Source organism: Lactuca saligna, chromosome 3 (genome assembly GCF_052625555.1).
Source record: "Lactuca saligna cultivar CGN05327 chromosome 3, ASM5262555v1, whole genome shotgun sequence".
NCBI classification, from domain to species: domain Eukaryota; kingdom Viridiplantae; phylum Streptophyta; class Magnoliopsida; order Asterales; family Asteraceae; genus Lactuca; species Lactuca saligna.
In genome coordinates this window covers 59,969,701-59,990,062 of record NC_136419.1, presented here as the reverse complement: position 1 = coordinate 59,990,062, position 20,362 = coordinate 59,969,701, and the positions used below count along the sequence as shown (strand labels likewise).

Sequence of the window (20,362 nt, the reverse complement as noted above, 5' to 3'; positions counted from 1 at the left end):
TTCAAGCCTTCTCAGATGCAGACCTTGGAGGATGTGGTTTAGACAGGCAAAGCACCACAGGAGGCTGCCAACTCCTTGACGGGAAGTTGGTCAGCTGGCAGTTAAAGAAACAAACATGTGTTTCTCTTTCTACAGCCGAAGCAAAGTACATCGCAGTTTCCTCTTGTACATCTCAAGTCATTTGGATCCAAAGCCAGCTCCGTGATTATGGACTCAACATGAAAAAGATCCCACTATATTGCGATTCAGAAAGTGCAATTAGGATCTGTCATAACCCAGTGCAACACTCCAAGACCAAGCATATAGCACAGAGGTATCACTTTATTAAGGATCATGTGGAGGATGGAAATGTCGAAATTCACTTTGTTCGAACCACTGATCAACTGGCCGATATCTTCACCAAAACCCTACCTGAAGCTAGTTTCAATAAAATCCTTCAAGGTCTAGGAATGATGGAATCGGAGTCGGTACCAAACACACCATCTCAAAGCTAACAGTTGGAAGTGAAATGAACCGAACGCTCGGTCTATTTCGGGTTCGGTTCACATGGGAACCGAAATGAACCGGACGCTCGGTCTATTTCAGGTTCGGTCCCATTGCACATGTTTTCGCTCCATCTCAAAAAGGTGTTGTCTATGGTTGTATACTTATGTACAGTTGTTTTCCAAAAATCCAAAAATATTTTTTTTGGAACCGAAATGAACCGAGCATTCGGTCCATTTTGGGTTCGGTTCAAATTTTTTTTTTTTGTTTGTTTTTGTTTTGTTTGGTTTTTCTCTTTTCAAAAATTTCAAATCTCCAAAAATATTTTCTTTCTTTTACTTCTATTCTTGTTTAAATATCGATGGGGCAGGTATCATTCTCACACTTTATACTAGTTAAGCGTCCCTAGAAGCATGCTGTTGCATGTTGTCCAAAGCCTCAACTGATTTTGAATAAAGCCTTAATGACTAGGTATATACAAACCTTTTGTTCCCAATTAGGCTGCTACATTTATTCTAATCATGAGCTACCTTACTCTTTTCTCATATGGGTTAAGAGTTTACTGCTTGGTCACTATTTTTAGCAGAGGTACTTTGGTTTCTTTTCACCACCTCAAATATTTTTCTCCATCATATTTCGGTCCCATATAGTAACCCTTGAGACTCTCAGAAATAACCACTGAGGTTTATGGTTACACAATCTCTGTGTTTATGATCTTAGCCTCGTGTCACTACGTGCTAAGTGAAACCCTAAATTCAATACCTAACATGAATTGACGATAAACAATTACATTTGTAGTTGTATCATGAAATCTCTTTCCTTTGTGTGATTCTTATGAAATTGTTAATCACCATGACATTTCTTCCTTTAGAATCCAGTTTTAATCTTTTGAGATTTCACAAACAAATATCTCCAACAAGTCACTATACATACATCCCAACCTACTTGTTCAACAGACCACATCGGTCTCAGAGGTACTTCATTTGGTCTCGATCTTATGTCAAGGTCCGGGATTCTAAACTGAAGCGAAATCCACTCTTTTAAGCCTTATCAAAAGATGTCTTTCAACACTTCTTAACAAGTGATTGATCGTAATTCAACGGGAATCCATACAGACACTTTAAAGTCTCTCTTGACTTTGAAGGAAGAGATTCGTGCCCGGGATCCACTGTTTTGTGTCTACATTGACATCACATATCCCCACATAGATGTTGTTTTATTTCCTTATCATTTGACACTCTATGCATGAAAATCTTTGATTTTCCAAAAGTCTGGTTCAGTTCCGTCCTTATCTCTTGTTTGGATGACAGCTCTTTAACAGATAAGGTGCTGACTCAGCCGACAGAGTACCGGCTTCAATAGAGATTTAACGGGCGCGCGTGCAAAAAGGAACAGTATTCTCTCTCATGCGTAATCATCGGGGACGCTAACTATCAATTTTCAATCACATCAAGCGCCGTTCCGAGTTCCGAGAAGATTTGGGGGCGAATTTTTCTCTCTCATCCATAACTGATATAAAGGGTTCAACCCCGGCCATTTCTTCTCTTCATAGCACTCCTAAAACCTCACAGACAATTTTTTTTGCTACTGTTTCTCTTCTTCCTTGAAGCATTCAATAATGGCAGATTCCTCCTCCGTCCATGAAACCTCTTCCCGCTCAACCATTCTTCCCATCCGACCACAACAAAGCCTTGTCATAGATCTCAACCCAATATCCTATGATGCATTTATGTATCCGATAGTGGAGTGTCTCAAATACTATCTACTCATTCTTGCTCTATCAAAGGTTGAAATCGTTCCAATGGAGTGCCTTTCACAGATTTTCTCCACTGCCTACTACGACAAATCAGTTGATCGGATCTACTTCAACATTCTGGACAACAAATCCTCTATCTCCAAGCAGCGCTTCTGTTGGCTTCTAGGGTTTGAATTTGACGAATCGAGGGTTAACCCTGATTCAATCACCATGAGTCAACTCTTTTCCATGTTTTATAACATGGGATACACAGAAATCCTTACGACGATGTCTAAATTCAAGAAGTCGTGCCTTCCTCTTCAATGGAACGGATTCTTCACAATCCTCTTCAAGGGTTTATCTGAAAGAAGTGCAGGTTCTGATGGGGCCAGTCGATTATTCATGACTACTCTTTACGGTCTGTATACTGGAATCAATCTTGATTATGGTTCGATTTTGTGGCAACAGTTGATCCAAAACCTTGGCTCCTCCTCTCGGCATACTGAAATATCTTATGCCAGGTTTTGGACGATCGTTACCAAATGGGCCATGGACAAATATCATGTCCCTACAGTGGCCAACTCTCCTCTCTCCTCAATTGGTGTGTTTCATACCACCAAGATTATTGTGACTGATTCCTCCAAATTTATTTTTGTTGGATCCATTCCAGAGTCCATGTCCACCGATGTATCCAAGGAGAGCAGGATCTTCAAAGCTTACAAGGATTTTCCTCCTTCGGGACTGAGAGAGTTGACCCCTAAGATGATTCAGTCCATTAACGATGCAGACAAACCGGCCACAAGGGGGAAGAAACCAGAGCAGGGGAAAATAAAGAAGGTTGCAAAAGGGGCGAAAGGTCCTACCCCTAAGAAACGAAAGTTGTCAAAAGCGACCCTATCTCCTCCACCGAAGAAGAAGAAAACACAACCGAAACTAAACTGGTTCTTGCTTCTTCGAGTGATTCCGAAGCTGAAAGTTCAGACTCTGAACAGTCGATCCGAGGCGACTCTCCTCCCCTTTCTCCCATTCATGAGGTACCTATTGTCACTGAACCTATCTCTTTTCCTCTTATTACCACATCTATTTCCATTCCCACCATAACCTCCTCTATTTCTATTCCCCCCATAACTACCTCTACTACCATTCCACCCACAACTATTCCTATACCACCACCCATTTTCTCCGACGCCACTACAACAACCACTGAAGTTTGAACCAACGTATCTGATACAGGGGCTCATATTTCAACACCAGAACATACCCCTACACCCGAACCTACTTCATCACCCGAACCCACTTCCACTACCGAACCATCCGCTACACCCTTATATCCCACTCACTCTGCTGAAACCGAAACCTTTCTGGGAGGGGAAGATATGACCTTCGATTCCATCTACTTCAGCCCCTACCAAGTTCAAAGTGATGATGATGATGATGCTTCTGTCACCGAAAAGCACATCAAGGAACTCCACGAGAAGATTGATAATCTCGTGGCTTCCTCCTCTACCTCAAAATCTCACATCTCGGAGGCCGCCATTAAGGGGATGGTGGAAACTTTCACCAAAGCACATGAAGCCTCAATTAGCTCCGTTGTTGCTGCTATTGACAACTCTACAAAGGCTTGTGTTGCAGCGACCGAAAAAGTCGAAAAACTATTTGAAGACGCTAACATTTTTCTGGAGTCTTTGCAGGAGGCATCCGAAACTAATACCAAGAAAATTCGCATGGTTGTAGAGAAGTAGGTCACTTCACTAGAAATATAAAAACAATACTTTGCCATCTTCCGTCAAACTCTCAGAGAAGACAATCAGTCCTTTCAGTCTTCTGTTGCGGATCGTCTACTCAGCTTCCAACAAACTCTTGCCGCAGACTCTACTGCAAAGGATGAGCTTGCTCGTAAAACTTCTGAGCTCCATCTTGCAAGTCATCAGCTCTCCCAAGCAGATAAGGAGATCGATTCTCTTCGGTCTAATAAATCTGTGGATAAGAGTTGTGTTTCGGATGTTCACGGGGCTCTATCCAACATCATTGAAGCCCATGATCCGATTCTTAACTACTCGGTGAGGCGCACTCTTGCAAAGAAGCTTGCTCCCACCCTTGCCTTGCTTAGACGAATTGAAGGGATTCCTGAGCAGGAGTAACATTCAAAACAAGGGGGAGAAACGAAGGCCACAGCTCAATCACAACCTCCTCCAATTCCCAAAGCTCAATCTCAATCACTCCCACTTTCTTCACTAGTTCCTCTTAGAGCACCTAAACCAACAACTGTTCCTGCATCAGGTTTGAGTGCTCAAAGCAAAGACAAATAGATTCTCAATGATAGTGATGAAAGTGAGGACAAAGAACCGATTGCCAACATTCTGAAGAAACAGGCCAGGGAGAAGGAGCTTGATGAAAATGCTCGGATTGTCAGAGAGGCTGAAGCCAATGAGAGGAAGGTAAAGGAGGCTCATGATCTCCTTGAAAGCAGAAAAACTCTATTTCCTCCTTGGACTCTTGAAGAGCTTGTTAAAGAACCTATCGAGTCACCCAGCACTCTTTAGCTTGAACCTGTGATCTCCTTGGAACTGGTCAATTCGGTGGATTCCCAATTTGACATGCCCTTGACCAGAAAAGCTTTTATCTTCCATGCATTCGCCCACATAGCTGAAGTTCCTCATCCTCACCCGAAGATTGATAGGGAACTTATAGACTTCTATCTGAGGACAGCTCAACCTCAATATCAGACGTGGAGCGCACAGAAGATTATCCATGTTCGGGTCCTCAAACCTGTTCGGGAGGGTAACTTCACTAACGTCAGATTCAAGGTCTTGAGGGGATCCGACAAAACCGAGCATGCCATCTCTCTAGCCGATCTTCCCAACTTAAATCCTCATGACTGGATAATCCTGCACAACATTCTTCTCATCAATGAAATGGAATATGGTCCGATCATAGATCATTTCAAGAGGATGTTGGTGTGCTATATTTTGGAGGTTGCCAAGTTGGATCACGAAGTTGCAAATGTTCTTAGAAAGAAGCCTACTATCACTCCAGTCGGTTCTGAAAGTGATTTAAATAGAATGCAGATGGGAAAGATTGACCCAAAACGAAACTCAGTCATGTTCACCATGGCAGAAGGTCAGAAATGCTTATTTGCTTTGGCTAACAAACATCTTTACACCACTTCCTGCTTGGAGCATGTTCTGGGAATCATCAATCGGTGCAAGCAGAATTCGGAGAGTGATAAGAAATACTTCAACAACATGATCAATTGGTATATTCACTTCCGAAAAACACTTCTAGCTATTATTCCATGCATGTTCAAGACCGTGAAGAAAGCTGGTGCCGCAGGTGCAAGCAAGCCGAAGTGAGGTCTCGCCCCAATTGACGCAAAGGGGGAGATTGTTGGGTATATGGTGTTGCGTCGTGGGCTTGTCTCTTAGCCTTATTTTGTATCCGGGTTGGGCTTGTCCATGCATCCGTGACTTATTTTGTTAGGGTTTGAGTATTTATAGATGACTTCATGCGTCTTAGTACGTAAGATTCTAGAGATAATCATATAGTCTTCATTATTTTGTAAACCCTAAAGCCTCTACAGCGGATGTTCTTTGTCGAGCTCTGCTGAGGCTTGAATCATTTGAATCATTAAGCATACTGTTGATTCCATCTCTTGTTTATTTCTTTACTTGAATTGTTTTGTTAAACCTGTGAATGATCTAAACGATCTTAGAGATTAATATCTCATCACAATATGTAACCCCTGGACGCTCACTCATGATTTAGAAACCTCAATTATGTTTCCTTATCAAAGCAGAATCTGATGAAAGCCGGTTATGGCACCAATGTCTTGCACACTTGAAATTTAAGTATATCAACAACTTAGTTGCTAGTGAACATGTACGAGGCATACCTCTTCTAAAATTTGATAGCGACACTCTCTATGCTACTTGTGAATGTAGGAAAATCAGCAAGAAACAGCACCCTTTGATCTAGGACTCCACTATAAGAGAACCTTTGTAGTTGCTAAACATTGATGTATGTGGTCCTTCTATTTTTGAAAGTATGTCTCGAAAGAAGTATATTTTGGATATTGTCGACGATCACACTCATTTCACATGGGTCTTTTTCTTTGTCAAAAATATGAAACCGCTCAAGAATTAATCAACTTCATCAAAGGAATTAAAGTCTGTATGAAGCTTCCTGTCAAAACATCTGGAGTGACAACGGAACTGAATTTACCAATTCTCTTTTAAATAATTACCTCATTGAAAAAGGAATTTGATCACAACTTTTCTGCTCCATACACTCCTTAGTAAAATGGTGTTGTCGAAAGAAGGAATCGAACCCTAATTGAATCTTCCAGTTCATGCTCAACTTTGCTAATCTTCCATTACATTTTTTGGTTGATGCGGTAGCTACTGCATGTTATGTTAAGAACCAAAGCTTCATCAACAAGTGACTTAAATACATGTCATATGAAGCACTAAATGGTAAGAAACCTAATGTTAAATTCTTTCATATTTTTGGTTGCAGATGCTTTATAAAAAACAACTAGGATCACTTAAGCAAATTTCAACCAAAATGTGATGAAGCCATATTTCTAGGATACTCCACCATAGGTGTCACATATAGAGTTTTAAACAGATGAAATTATCTTATTGAAGAAAGCTTTGACATTATGCTTGATGACATGTTTGTTCGAAATTCCTCTAAAACTTATGTCACTTCTCAGATTATGGAATGTGATATGTCATCTTCGAGTCAACCAATCCAACAGGTCATTGTAAACATCGACTTTGATTCACTTTTTGGTCCACAAGAAATTTCCCTAGATGTCGATGTCATTCATAGATCCTAACTTTTATTTCCATTAATTCATCCAAACCTATAATCTCAGAAGCTTAAACTGAAGAAGCAACTGCTTCACAGGTTGAGGGGGAGAATCATTCTTCAAATCCATCTTCCTCACCAGTTGAGGGTGATCAATATTCAGATCCTTATGATATACTAGATCTACTAGAAACCATAAATCATGATACCCAATTACCTATCCCTGGTACCACGCCTTCTAAGGATTAGATTGCTTGCGCGCACGAACAGGGGGGGGGCATCTAATAGGTACCGAAGAAACTATTCTCAATGCAACTCAATATATCACATCTATAGATGCAAGAAACCACAATACCCCTCATCTCTGTTTATGGACTAAGGATCATCCTATAAATCAAGTCATTGGCAATCCCAATGATGGTGTTCAAACAATGTCAGCAAAATATGTTCAAGATAAATGTCATTACGCAGCATTTATCTCTTTAATATAACCAAAGAAAAACCATAATGGACTGGGACACTCTGATTGGATTACTGCCATGCAAGAAGAACTTGTTGAGTTTGAAAGAAACAAGGTATCGATCCTCGTCCCATCCACAAAACATCAAGCAATTGTTGGCACTCGTTGGGTATTTAGAAAAAAGTTGATGAATAATTATTATCCAGAACAAATTCATATTAGTTGCCAAAGGCTATAGTCAAATGGAAGGAATTGATTATGATGAAACTTATGCTCCTGTTGCCATATCAGAAGACATTTGCATCTCCCTGGCCAACACATCTCATGATATTTTCATACTTATTCATATATTTTGTGTATTATCTTAATATTTTTAGCTACAATTGTGCTTATTTTAGGACAAATGGTACTTAATATGTTTAAAATTTGTTTTGTAGTAGCAAAGACATGCTCGGGATCAAAAGAAAGGAAAGTGTGGAGTTGGAAGCAGGAAAAACTGGGTCAGGTTAACCAAAGTCAAAAACTCCATGAATTCTAAAGCCCACATCATGGAGATCCTTATCCATGAGATTCGCGATCAGATAATTGCCTTGGGAAATATGCATTTTTCATGGGTGCCACACCGTGAATCCTAATCCCCACTTCGTGGTGACTAGAATTTAGAAAGTATAATATATCGGTATTAGGTCGAATTGAGAGACTTCTGACCGAATTTCTGGAGAAACGTTGCGACAAATAACCTCTGAAAAACCCTTCGAGGATCTGAATTCATTTGTAGCTTAATTTTTGAAGAGATATAGAAGAAAACAACATTAAATCTTTTGATTTGCTAGATTTAATCATGTCTAGTCGTATTTTCTTTGATTATATGTGTTTTTTTGCTATAATTATAGCTAAAACGCTTCTACTTTCGTTGGTGATGATGAACCCTTTGAACTATGTGTTGATTTCAATCTTATGACTAATTATTGTTGGTTTTTCTATTGTTGATAAATCGTAACCCTTACATGTTTAAGTTCTAGTTTTAAATTGCCTTGTTACAAATTTTGTGTAGTAGATGATCATTCTATTTGCATGAATTTGCTATCTAGTTCTGTATGATCATTATGTGCTAGAGATATGTAATTAAAGTTAGTAACTTTAACTATGTTAGAGAGCATAATTGATCCATAATTTTTTCTTGGTTGCTTAACTTGATCATAGAAAATAACTCTTACAGTTACCGTGTATAGCCAAATTTATCTTTATATCAATATTGTGTCTACTTGTGTTTGATCATTACATAGTTGGTCATAAATTGGTAACAACTAGGAATTGGATCATAATAACTAGCTACACCATAATATGGTAAGCAAGATAAGTATTCTAGAAGAAATCAACCATATGGAATTCCGATCTAACGAAAGTACTCTTTAATTTTGAATTCAAATCGTTTTCTTTGCTTGCTTGAGTTTTAATATTTGTTTAATTGGTAGTTGTTTGAATGAAATTACTAAACTTGCAAAATCAGTAACCCCCCCCCCCCACCCCACCCCACCCCCATTAAAATTTTGTTTCTTAGTTGAGCTATTAGTAGTTATTTTATAAATTAAAATTTTCATTACGTGTGTTCAACACCCAACTTACCTAAACTATTTTATAATTTTAACTAGGTACACTACCTAAGTGTAATTAGTTAGTTCAGTAGGTTAGGTTTATAAATTTAAAATTAGGTCGTATATAGATTGCACATCAAGTTTTTGGTGCAGTTTCTGGGGAACAGCTTATTTTGGTTTTAATTTAATTACTCTTATTTAACCGATCCTTTTAGGGGATAAAAAGCCCCAAAAGGTTATTTTTCTACATTGTTTTAATTTTTCTGTGTATGTGTATCCAGCTGCCACGCTGTGGGCCCGATCGTCCACGTCGTGGTCACTGTGCGAACCGTTTTTAATTTATTTGCTAGGGGATCCAACTTTCCAATCATACCACCACTTGAAGATCATGAATTCATGTTCCACAAAAAGAAAGACAAAAGGTTGGAGGATCAAGCAACACTTTTCAAACCGACAGATTCAAAAGTTTTTAGAAGACTCCCGTCAAGAAGAGCATTGGTTATGAGCCAAAACGGAAATCAAAGACTATTAGAGGACGACATAAAGAGCGAGGTATAAGAGATGATAGACATCATGATGGTGATGATGGAAGAGTATAAGAATAGGATGCATGATTACAACGGGTTAGGCCTTGTTCCACTAGAAATTCTAACTGGAACAAACTTTGGGCTCAAAGGACACATTCTCTCAATGCTCAAAGACATTCCATTTTCTAGAAAGAGCTATGAAAATGATTTTAAACATATTGATTAGGTGTTGGATATTGCCAATTACTTCCATGTTCCAAACATTTCAAGAAATGTGGTACTAATCAGGATGCTTCTGGTAACGTTTACTGGAGATGCAAAAATTTGGTTGAAGTCACTTGCACATGGAATTACTAGAACCTAGACCAACCTTCGTGAAGCATTCATTGAGAAATTTAGTCCTCCTTTAAAGATAGCCAAACTCAAAACGAAGATTACTAGCTTCCAACAAAATGATGGCAATTCCTTTTATGAAGCTTGGGAGAGATACAAAGGATTGCTTAGGAATTATCCTCAACATGATCTAAATGTTCAACAAGAAGTGTCTATTTTCTATGATGGGATAAACATAACCATGAGGAAACTTCTCAATTCTCAAGGACCAATGATGAAAAAGGATTTAGCTACCATTAAATCTTCAATATAAGAGTTTGCAAAGCATACACATGAATAACACAATCCACCTGAAGACATTACAAGAGGCAAGGTAGGTGGAGATGGAGGAAGTGAGAACTCGGTTACTGTGATGGAGAAACTAGAGAATATGGACTAAAGAATGACAAAGATGAGTTAATCTATACACGCAATACAAGTAGGAAGTGATAATTACAATGGGCCGCATTTGACTAAGGATTGCAGGTTGGATGAGAATGGGAATCGGAAAGCTCAAGTTTTTTACTCGAGTGGAGATAAATATGATGAAGACTGGAGGAAGCCTAAGAAGGAATGGTTTCCTTATGACAGATACAAGAAGGCTAAGTAAGAAAAGTTCAGGCAAAACGGTTGAGGCTTTTATCAAAAAGAACAACCACCAGTCGAAAACAAATCTGAGTTCAGGATTATGCTTACACGCTTTGCAACCATTTTTTTTAGAAAATAAATGATGTGATTGGTGCTATGATAAGAAACCAACAAGTCGCAATAACAATCATTGAGACTCAATTGGTTCAATTAACCAAACTCGTAAATGAGCGGTTACCACCTACAAATATCAATCCAAAACCCCAATCTCACGTTATGGAAATATACACTGAAACCATACTACCCTCCGCTTCCTTATCCCACTCGATCCATGCGACACTTGAGCTGGAGCAAAAAAAGCTTATGGAACAAGTGTTGTCTCCCTTGATCAATGCCCCATTCTTCAAATCCATGGCTAAACTTCCAAATTTTGATAAAGATGTAATGACAAATCGTAAGTAGTTGGAAAAAGCATCCACCATCATGCTAAACGAACTATGTTTTGTAGATTCAAGCGGGTTGACTTTACCTTGTGAATTCGACAATTCCACTATTATAAATGCCTTAATTGATTCGGGATAGAGCATTAATCTAATTCCCTATTCCTTTTACAAGAAGCTTGGGTTGCCAAAATTGAAGAGCACCCTTCTTGACATCCATGACTCTAAGCTTACACTTAAAATAGATAATGAGGAAATAAATTTCAGGATGAACCAGTGAGCACATCAAATCCAATATATTAATGAAATAGATGATTTAGATGCGGTAATGGAGAACAATTAAAATGAGGAAGGAGTTAATGAGTTAGAAGAAATAGATAAAATGATGGAAGATGAGATAAAAGTGTGGAAGATACCACAAAAGCAAAAGCATGTTACGCCCACAAAACCTCGAGATTCAATTCTAATGACCTTTGAAATATTCACATTCACTACACCAAAGGTGGAAAATCAAGGAAACTTTCCGATGGGGAACTGAGTAACGAGGAGATGGAACAAGACATAAAAGATCCGATCCTTGAGACTATGGAAATGGAAAAGGAAAAGAAGGTTACAATATATAGACAAAGAAAAGGGTTGAAACACAAACAAGAGGAAAGCGCCAACAAAAAGAAGAAGGAAAACACAAAGAAGGCATATATAAGGAGAGTTAAAGCTTACAAAAGAAGGTGGAAGGAAAAGAAGGATAAGAGGGAGCCCCCACTCCCAACTGCAAAAACGTAAAATAGGAAAGAGTCCAGCTCAATAATCCTCAGAGAGAAGCGTGTATCGGGAGGCAACCCGGCGTTTTATAGAGTTTACATTTTCTTTTAATTTTGATTTTTAGATTTTGTTTACTTTTATAATTTTTTGTTTTCGTTTAACCGAATGATGATGTGTTTTTCCAGGAACAAATTCCCATTTTGTAGTACTACAAGTGAAAGAAGCAAAGGTGATTAATTGGAAAAAGCCGAGAGGTGTTAAAAGATTACAATCGAGAGCCACATCTTTAAATAAGTGTAGGGTGATTGTCATTTTTAAAACTATTAGTGGAGAGTTCAAGAGATAATGAAGATTTAAATTTGTTTTTGCATCCGTGTCATGAAGTAAAGAATTTCCAAAAGCAATTGGAGCACAAACTATTTTCGAAACCTCCCGGTAACCATGATGTGGCCATCACTATGCCACGTCATGGAATTTGTTATTTTCGTGATCAGACTCTATCAAACTCACCTCTGCGACGTGGCGTATGCTTCCTACTTCGTGGCCCAACTCATCACACTTTTCGAAGATGTTTCTTTGGCTTATATTTATCTGGCACATTCACAAGTAGAGGGTTCAGTTTCCATATATTAATGAAATGTTCAAGCTTTCCCACCACAAATCAGTTTCGATCTCGCCACTTCTATCCCAGGGGAGTACATTTCAGTTTCTCCCTCTTTACTTTTATATTCTTTAATTGTGTTAAGCATGCAATGGAAACATTGCATAAATTAATTGTGTTGTAGGGGGTCGAATTTAGGAATGGAAGAAATTTTACTTAAAGATAAAAATGACTAGGATTAAAAATATTTAGAACTATAAAGACTTGAAATAACGGTCTGATTTTGAAATCAAGTTACAAATTGCTATATTGTTGTGTTGCAACCTAGGTTGCTAGTGTTGTGTGGGACATTCTAATGTGATCTTTGATGCTTAATTGAGTCAATATCTGTCCTAGTGTATTTGTGGCTTCCCTTTCCTAGTGAAATCATGGGACAATAACATAACCTTGTTTAGTTGAGTGTCATAATATGTTTAGCATCGTGTACCAAAAATGTATCAAAGAAAGCTTATGTAGTCATTGCACTTTAGACTAATACCTTTAACCAATAAGGGTTGAAGTTAAGTTCCCTTGCTTAAGCATATGTTTTTCTTTTTAGGAGTTTTAGTTTTGAGTGAAAAATGAGTAATTAAAAAAATAGAAAACAAAACAAAAGTTGCAAAAGTTTGAGTGAATAAGAGTCTACAAAAGTTATGAAGATCAAATGTTATGAAGAAAAGTTCAAAAGTTCCAAAAATAGAAGACTCAATTTGAAGAAAGTGAAGAATATGGTGAGATACCAAGTAATAATTTATTGTGATTTTTCGTTCTAGGTTATTTTTCCATATGTATGTTTAGGGTCTTAATCAAAAATTACATTTAGGTCAAAAATGAATCTTTTTTTTTTTGGAAACGGAAAACGAATTAAGTGGAGCCTACTCGCAATATTTCAACGATGTTCAAAATAAAAGGGGAAGTGTTTATGAGGATTGTGAGTATTTTGGATTGGGAAGTACTTAGGAACCAGTACACACAAATACATGCATTGCAGTCTCAATATAATGGATAAGCTTAAAACAGATTGTCTTGTGCGATGTTGGTAGCTAAGGTTTTAATTTGATAATATGATGATAATAAAAATCAATTTTGCTTGAGGGAAAACAAAAGTCAAGTGTGGGGTATTTTGATATTTGCATATTTATTCATATATTTTGTGCATTATCTTAATATTTTTATATGTGTTTTCTGCAATGATTATAGGCTAAAACCCTTCTACTTTCGTTGGTAATGATTAACCCTTTGAGCTATGTGTTGATTTCAATCTTATGACTAATTATTGTTGGTTTTTCTACTGTTGATAAATCGTAACCCTTGCATGTTTAAGTTCTAGTCTTAAATTTCCATGTTACAAGTTTTGTGTAGTATATGATCAATTATATTTGCATGAATTTGTTATCTAGTTGTATATGATCATTAAATGCTAGAGATATGTAATTAAAGTTAGTAACATCAACTATATTAGAGAGCATAATTGATCCATAATTTTTTTTGTTTGCTTGACTTGATCATAGAAAATAACTCTTAGATTTACCATGCATAGCCAAATTTATCTTTATATTAATTTTGTGTCTACTTGTGTTTAATCATTACATAGTTGGTCATAAATTGGTAACAGCTAGGAATTTGATCATAATAACTAGTTACATCATAATTTAGTAACCAACATAAGTAATGTAATAAAAATGTACCATATGGAAAAGGGGGAATTCCGATCTAACGAAAGTACTCTTTAATTTTGAATTCAAATCGTTTTCTTTGCTTGCTTGAGTTTTAATATTTGTTTGATTGGTAGTTGGTTGAATTACATTACTAAACTTTCAAAATCAGTAAAACCCCCATTTCAAGTTTGTTTCTTAGTTTAATTATTAGTAGTTATGTTATAAATTAAAATTTTCATTACGTGTGTTCGACACTTGACTTACCTAAACTATTCTATAATTTTGACTAAGCACACTGCCTAAGTGCAATTAGTTAGTTAAGTAGGTTAGGTTTATAAATTTAAAACTAGGTAGTATATAAATTGCACATCAGCTCACAAGAACATCAAAGTTCATCAAATGGTCGTCAAAAGTATTTTTCTCAATGGAGAATTAAATGAATTAGTATATCCCCAGTAGCCTCCGGGTTTTGAAAATCTTGATCCTCCCAATCATTGCTACAAATTAATGAAAGCAGTGTAAGGTCTAAAACAAGTTACACATTCTTGGTATAAAGATTCGGGGTTCATCAGAGTAGTAGTTGATCGAACATTGTTCAAAAGATCAAATCAGAAGCATCTGATGCTTGTACATATATACTTTGATGATATCATTTTCGGATCAACAGATGAATCCATGGTTGTTGACTTCTCACGACTTATGATAAGTAAGATTCAAATGAGCATGAATCGTGAAATGAATTTTTTTTTCAGGTTTGCAAGTCAAACAATCGCCTCAATGTTGTTTTATCCATTAAGAAAATTACACTTCTGAATTGCTCAAGAAGTATTCTATGGACAACTACACATTGTCTAAAGTACCAATGTCCTTCGGATCGAAGACGCCTCCTGATTTATCTGGAGAATCTGTAGATCAAAATATTTATAAAGGAATGACTGAATCTCTTTTGTAGCTTATTACCAGCAGACCTGACATCATGTTCGCTATATAACCCAATAATCAACCCTTGATCAAGGTCAAAGTCCTCAGTCAAGGTACACAGTCCATGTTGACCTCAACTCACCGAGTACACCCAGCTACTCGTTGAGTCCCTTGAAGCACAATCCAACTCACCGAGTCATCGAGGTGACTCGTCGAGTTTCTTCGAATCCAGATCAGACCTTAATGCCACCCGCCGAGTTCCCTCCCTGCGACTTCGATGGATATACTCGCAAACATATTCTTGGTTAAAACTCATCTGACTCGTCGAGTTGTTCTTCAACTCGTCGAGTCTCATGACAATCTTCATCGGACTCACCGAGTTGCTCAACCAACTCGTCGAGTTTAATGGCCATCTTCATGCGACTCGTCGAGTCAACCTTGCGACTCGTCGAGTCCATTCAGTCCTCTTTCCATACAGATCCATTTTGATCCATGTAGCGGCTCCAAATCACAGATCCAAGCTTCTACGGCATGCTTATCACATAAAGTTGCAAACTTTACGTGTATGCATGGCTTTAAAGGCTCAAAATGGTAAATCTAAGCTATTGATGGGTCTTTATGCACAAAGGGGACCTCAATCACAACTGAAGCTGCAACTTTATGCTTCTAGAATCAAAAGAGAGTCCAGGTCTGAAGTTACAACTTCAGATCTGGCCCATAGCTCATCATACGAACTTGATATTCCATGAAAACCCTAAAACTCACCCAATAAAGGAAATCTATAAGTATAATGACGGTTTTGGTACCTTTTGAAGTTCATATCTGAGATGAGTGTTGATTCCCACACTCCAATTGCTTCAATCTTCTTCTCCTCTAAGTCTTCTCCCTCCAAGGACTCTCTTTCAAGCTTCAAACACACACACAAGGCACACACACACACGAATAAGGCTCTCAAGGGTTATATGGAACTGTAAGGAGGTGCAAGGGAGGCTAAGGTCCCTTTAAATAGGGGTACAACCCCAAGAATTAGGGTTTCACTTGCCAGCTCCTACTCGCCGAGTCCCAATATGGACTCGTCGAGTAGGTCACTTAACCCCCGATCCTTCTCGCTGCTACTCGACGAGTAGGTAAACCAACTTGTCGAGTAGGGCCTAATCCAAAAACTCATATTAATAATACCTGATAATCGGGGCGTTACAGATATCTTATGTTAAAGGTACTAATCTATTGTGATTCAAAAAGTACAATTGTTATTTCTTACAATCTAACTCAACACTTTTTAACCAAACATGTCGATATTTGATATCAGTTTTTGGAAGATAACATCTTAAAAGGAAATATTTAAATCATCTTTGTTCACACACACACACACATACACATGATCCCTTTCTACGCTCTAAAGAACAAATCCTTTCTCATTCCAACTACAAAGAACTTCTTTATTGCTTCTTTGTCTTCTTCACTGCTCTAATGGCCAAATATGGAACATCTTCCAAAATCCTTGGTGTTTCATCTCAATCTAAACCAATTTACAAGACTACATCTTGTAATTTACAGGCAGTTCTTGATAGCATGCTTTATGACTTTGTCCTTGAACCAGTTATTGAAGCCCTAAAACATCATGTTATGTTTGTTCCTCTTACCATTTCCACCTGAAAATTTGCATTCTCTTACTTGATCAAATCCCATGAAAAAGCCGAGGTTGATGATAAACTCGATCATGTCCAACTTCAACTGATCAACAACGACACTATGTTCCTTTCTAAGCACATCTTCCTTGAATTAGTTAAACTTCCTAGGTTTGCAATTCACTCTCTTTATGAGACTCCCTCTACCGCTCAAATGTTTCAAAAATTACTGGAAATTGGTCACAAAGCTCCTCTTAAAACTACGAGCAATTTCAAGAAATCAAAACTTCCAGTCTCCTAGAATTTCTTGGTTTACATCATCATTCGTAGTCTCACCGAAAAATTGGAGGAACTGATCAACTCAACACTGCTTGGCTTTAGATACTTTGGGGCATCATCACCGAAATACCAACTAATTATGCTACTTGCATATGGAATGAATTCAAGGAGTACATTGATACTCGTAAGACGGAGATCCGTCATGCTTGCTTTTGGATTGTCTGTCTTGAGTCTCTCTACAACGCCTCAAAGATACCAATTGATGAGTCTCTAGAATTTGTAGAGACTCAACAAATGAAGAGATTTAATGTTCCTTATCAATCCAACTTCATGGCCACAAAACGATTACCAATTGCATTTCTCGATCTGATTCCAAGAAATTCAGAATTTCTTGCCAAACACATTAAGGATACGGATGAGACAGAACCGGAGCATCCTACCCATCCTCGGCAAGAACCATTCAAAAAGCCACAAGTTCCAAAGGCGTCACCACACCACAGGAGATTACGATGATTCCAAAGAAGAAAAAGTTGAGAAGAAATGCAAGGATTCAAATATACCCCACCCACCTCCCAAAAGGCGCATCCTATCGCACACCATGGACTCCCAACACTTAGGGGTGATAATAAACCTTCCGTTGGGTCAGAGGAATCTAAAGCCATTCATTCGTCTCCTCAAAGAGAAGAAGTCTCGAAAGTTAAAGGCGTTAAGTTCACCTCCATAGCCACTCCCTCTCAAAAGGGTGCTGGAAAAACTTCGTCCACTCATCCCCAAAAGGAGAGTTCCTTATGTAAAAATTATTGTTCTTCATAAGATAATATCTTATTCTTTTCTGCACACACTGCACTTATGAAGCCTTTGCTTTGGATACAGCTTATGCTGCCAAAACTAAAGATATATCCATAGGAAATCCATTTTAGGACTATCATAAAAACCATTTTGCGAGTGTAGCTAGATATAGACCTCAGTATCTATCTACACTTGAATAGAGTTCTAAGGAATGGTTAGTTTGTGTGTGTATGTATTCAAAATTAGCCAAAATACTAAGACAGGAAAATTTTCCTCTGAGCCATCCAAGACGGTGAAGTCTCCTGATCTTTCAGGAACTTCGGAAAGATCTAAAGTCATTGCTACCAAAATTCAACGGGAGAAGGAGTTAAGAGAGAAAGAAGAAAAAGAAATACAAATTATTGAAATATAGAGGAAAGCTCTACGCGATCTGATGGAAAGTAATGAAAATCAAAGGAAGGAACTGGAAGCTGTTGAAAGCAAGGTTGTAGAAGAAACACTAAAAGAAGAACAATAAAGCAACATAACCAAATCCTTAACAGAACAACTACTGAAGAATCAAGCCTCGGGAGCTCCTCCATCACCACCAACGACTTCTACCACCTTCAATACATCATCAAGAACATTAACATGAATGAAGCTCGGCTCAAGGGATAATGCTTTTGGAGATGATTCCGATGAATATGTCTCAGAATCCATCGGAGTAGTGACCAATATATTTGTGAAGCCTCACCCTCCACCCAATACCGCTATGTCACAGAAGCCTCCAACATAACCGACTACGTCTTCATCAAATTCCACCAATCTTCCTTCAAAAGAACATAAGTTTATAGTTGGTTCTGAACATTCTTCAATTAACATCAAGATTCTTGAAGCCAAAGTAGATCTTCTCTTAGAACATCTTGCCAAGCCACCCTCGGCTCTAATTCCTCCAGTAACTTCATCAATAACCGCAGAAGATCTAGAAAAAGCTCTTCAGAAGGTTCTTTATGAATCCTCTATTCAGGCAGATTCTCGCCTCAGGCGTCTTGAAGATTTCTAAACCTCCATCACTATTACTCTCAATAATCTCTCCAAGGAATGTTAAGATTACAAAGCTTCTGTTAAAACTACTTTGGAAACTTTCTTTGAAACTATGGGAAAACAACACAGTGCTGAGATCGAGAGACTTCGCCAAGATCTCCATCACTATCGTAACAACACATTGGTCATGACAAGTAATGACATCCATCTTCTAACAAAGTGGCCATGTTAAGAATCTCAAAAATTGAATGAATATGTACGAAAGATTGGTGTCTACCTTGATACTGTTGAGATCAACACAGGTGTTGATGCTCTTTCGAAGAACGTCACTTAATCCTTCCTCAAAATGTTCTCCAAGCTTGATGAACTTAAATCTGAGTTAGTGAGCGAGGTTGGGCCTTCATTCACGAAAGTGGGAGAAGAACCTCATAAAGAACCCTGTGCATCCCCTAAGGATGTTGATGAGAAGAAGATACCCAAAGGAGCTATTATTCACTCCTTATATGATGATGATAATACTTCTAAGAAGCCTCCCACTCTATCATCTTCTCCTAAAGATCTCAGTCCTTTGAAGTATCCTCCAAGATCATCTCCAAGATAAACACCATCTCCAAAATCACCTCCTAAAGCAACCTCTCCCAAATATCTTGGAAAGTAATTAAATGAAGAAGAAGTTGTTCCTCCATCTAAATCCATCTTCAAAATCGATGATTAAGATGAAGAGACTAAAAGACAAAATAAGCTAGAACAAGAACACCTAAATCATCTGGCCGCCACAATCCTTCAAGAACAACTCAACAATGAGAAAATCATTCATTCTTCTCCTTCTGGAGATATTGAAGTGGATCCCTTGTTCCTTCTCTGGAAATCTTTCATCAGAGTAATTAAAGACATGGATATTTCTCCTTATAAATCCTTCGATGCTCCTTCTAATCTATGAATATGAATGGGACCTCCCTATCTCTCCAAATGGACACTTATTTCCCATTTTCCCTCCTCTAGCTTCCTTCAAGTCAAACAATGAACCTTTGTATGAGGAAAGGAAGAGGTTGTCGAACTTTTATGCCAAACATCAACAGAAAATATATGACATGGGATGGTCAAAAATAGTTATTATCAAGGTCAAAAGCTTCAAATCCCGTTCACTTAAAGGAGATTCCTATTACTCTTATTAGCTTTAAAGATCAAATGATCAAGAATACTATCCTATAGAAGCTGACTTCCCCATTGCAAACCCTGGTGACCTTTTGTGCATTGCCAATGAGTTAAACCGAAGGATCCCTTCAAAAGACACTGTCAGAAATGCTCTTATTCCAATTAGAACCTATCTCCAATTGTAACGCCCGTAGATCCGGGCTAGTCAATTAGAGACGTTAAGCGTCAAAAATGACTTTTTGATGGAAGATTATGTTGAAGGAATAATCTTAATTAAGTTATAGTATATGTTACAAGGTTTCCGTGCGTATAAAGAACGCCGAAATCCGAGTTATAACGAAGAAGTTATGACCTGTTGACGTTTCGCGACAGAACCGGCACCACACAGCGCGACGTAAAAAGTGAATTTACGTTAGAGAGATATTTAGCCTTAACAATCTAAATGAAAGTCGTAGAATACGTTAAACCATGAGCGTGCATAAAAAGAACGCCCAA

General features: G+C 37.9%; 1 non-coding gene across 1 annotated transcript; it reads right to left on the bottom strand.

The window, feature by feature from the left end:
* Positions 1 to 10,030: 10,030 nt before the first annotated feature.
* LOC145038101 (small nucleolar RNA R71) lies at positions 10,031 to 10,137 on the bottom strand. Its single transcript, XR_013679169.1, has one exon. It is a non-coding gene; the product is annotated as a small nucleolar RNA R71 (small nucleolar RNA).
* Positions 10,138 to 20,362: the final 10,225 nt, after the last annotated feature.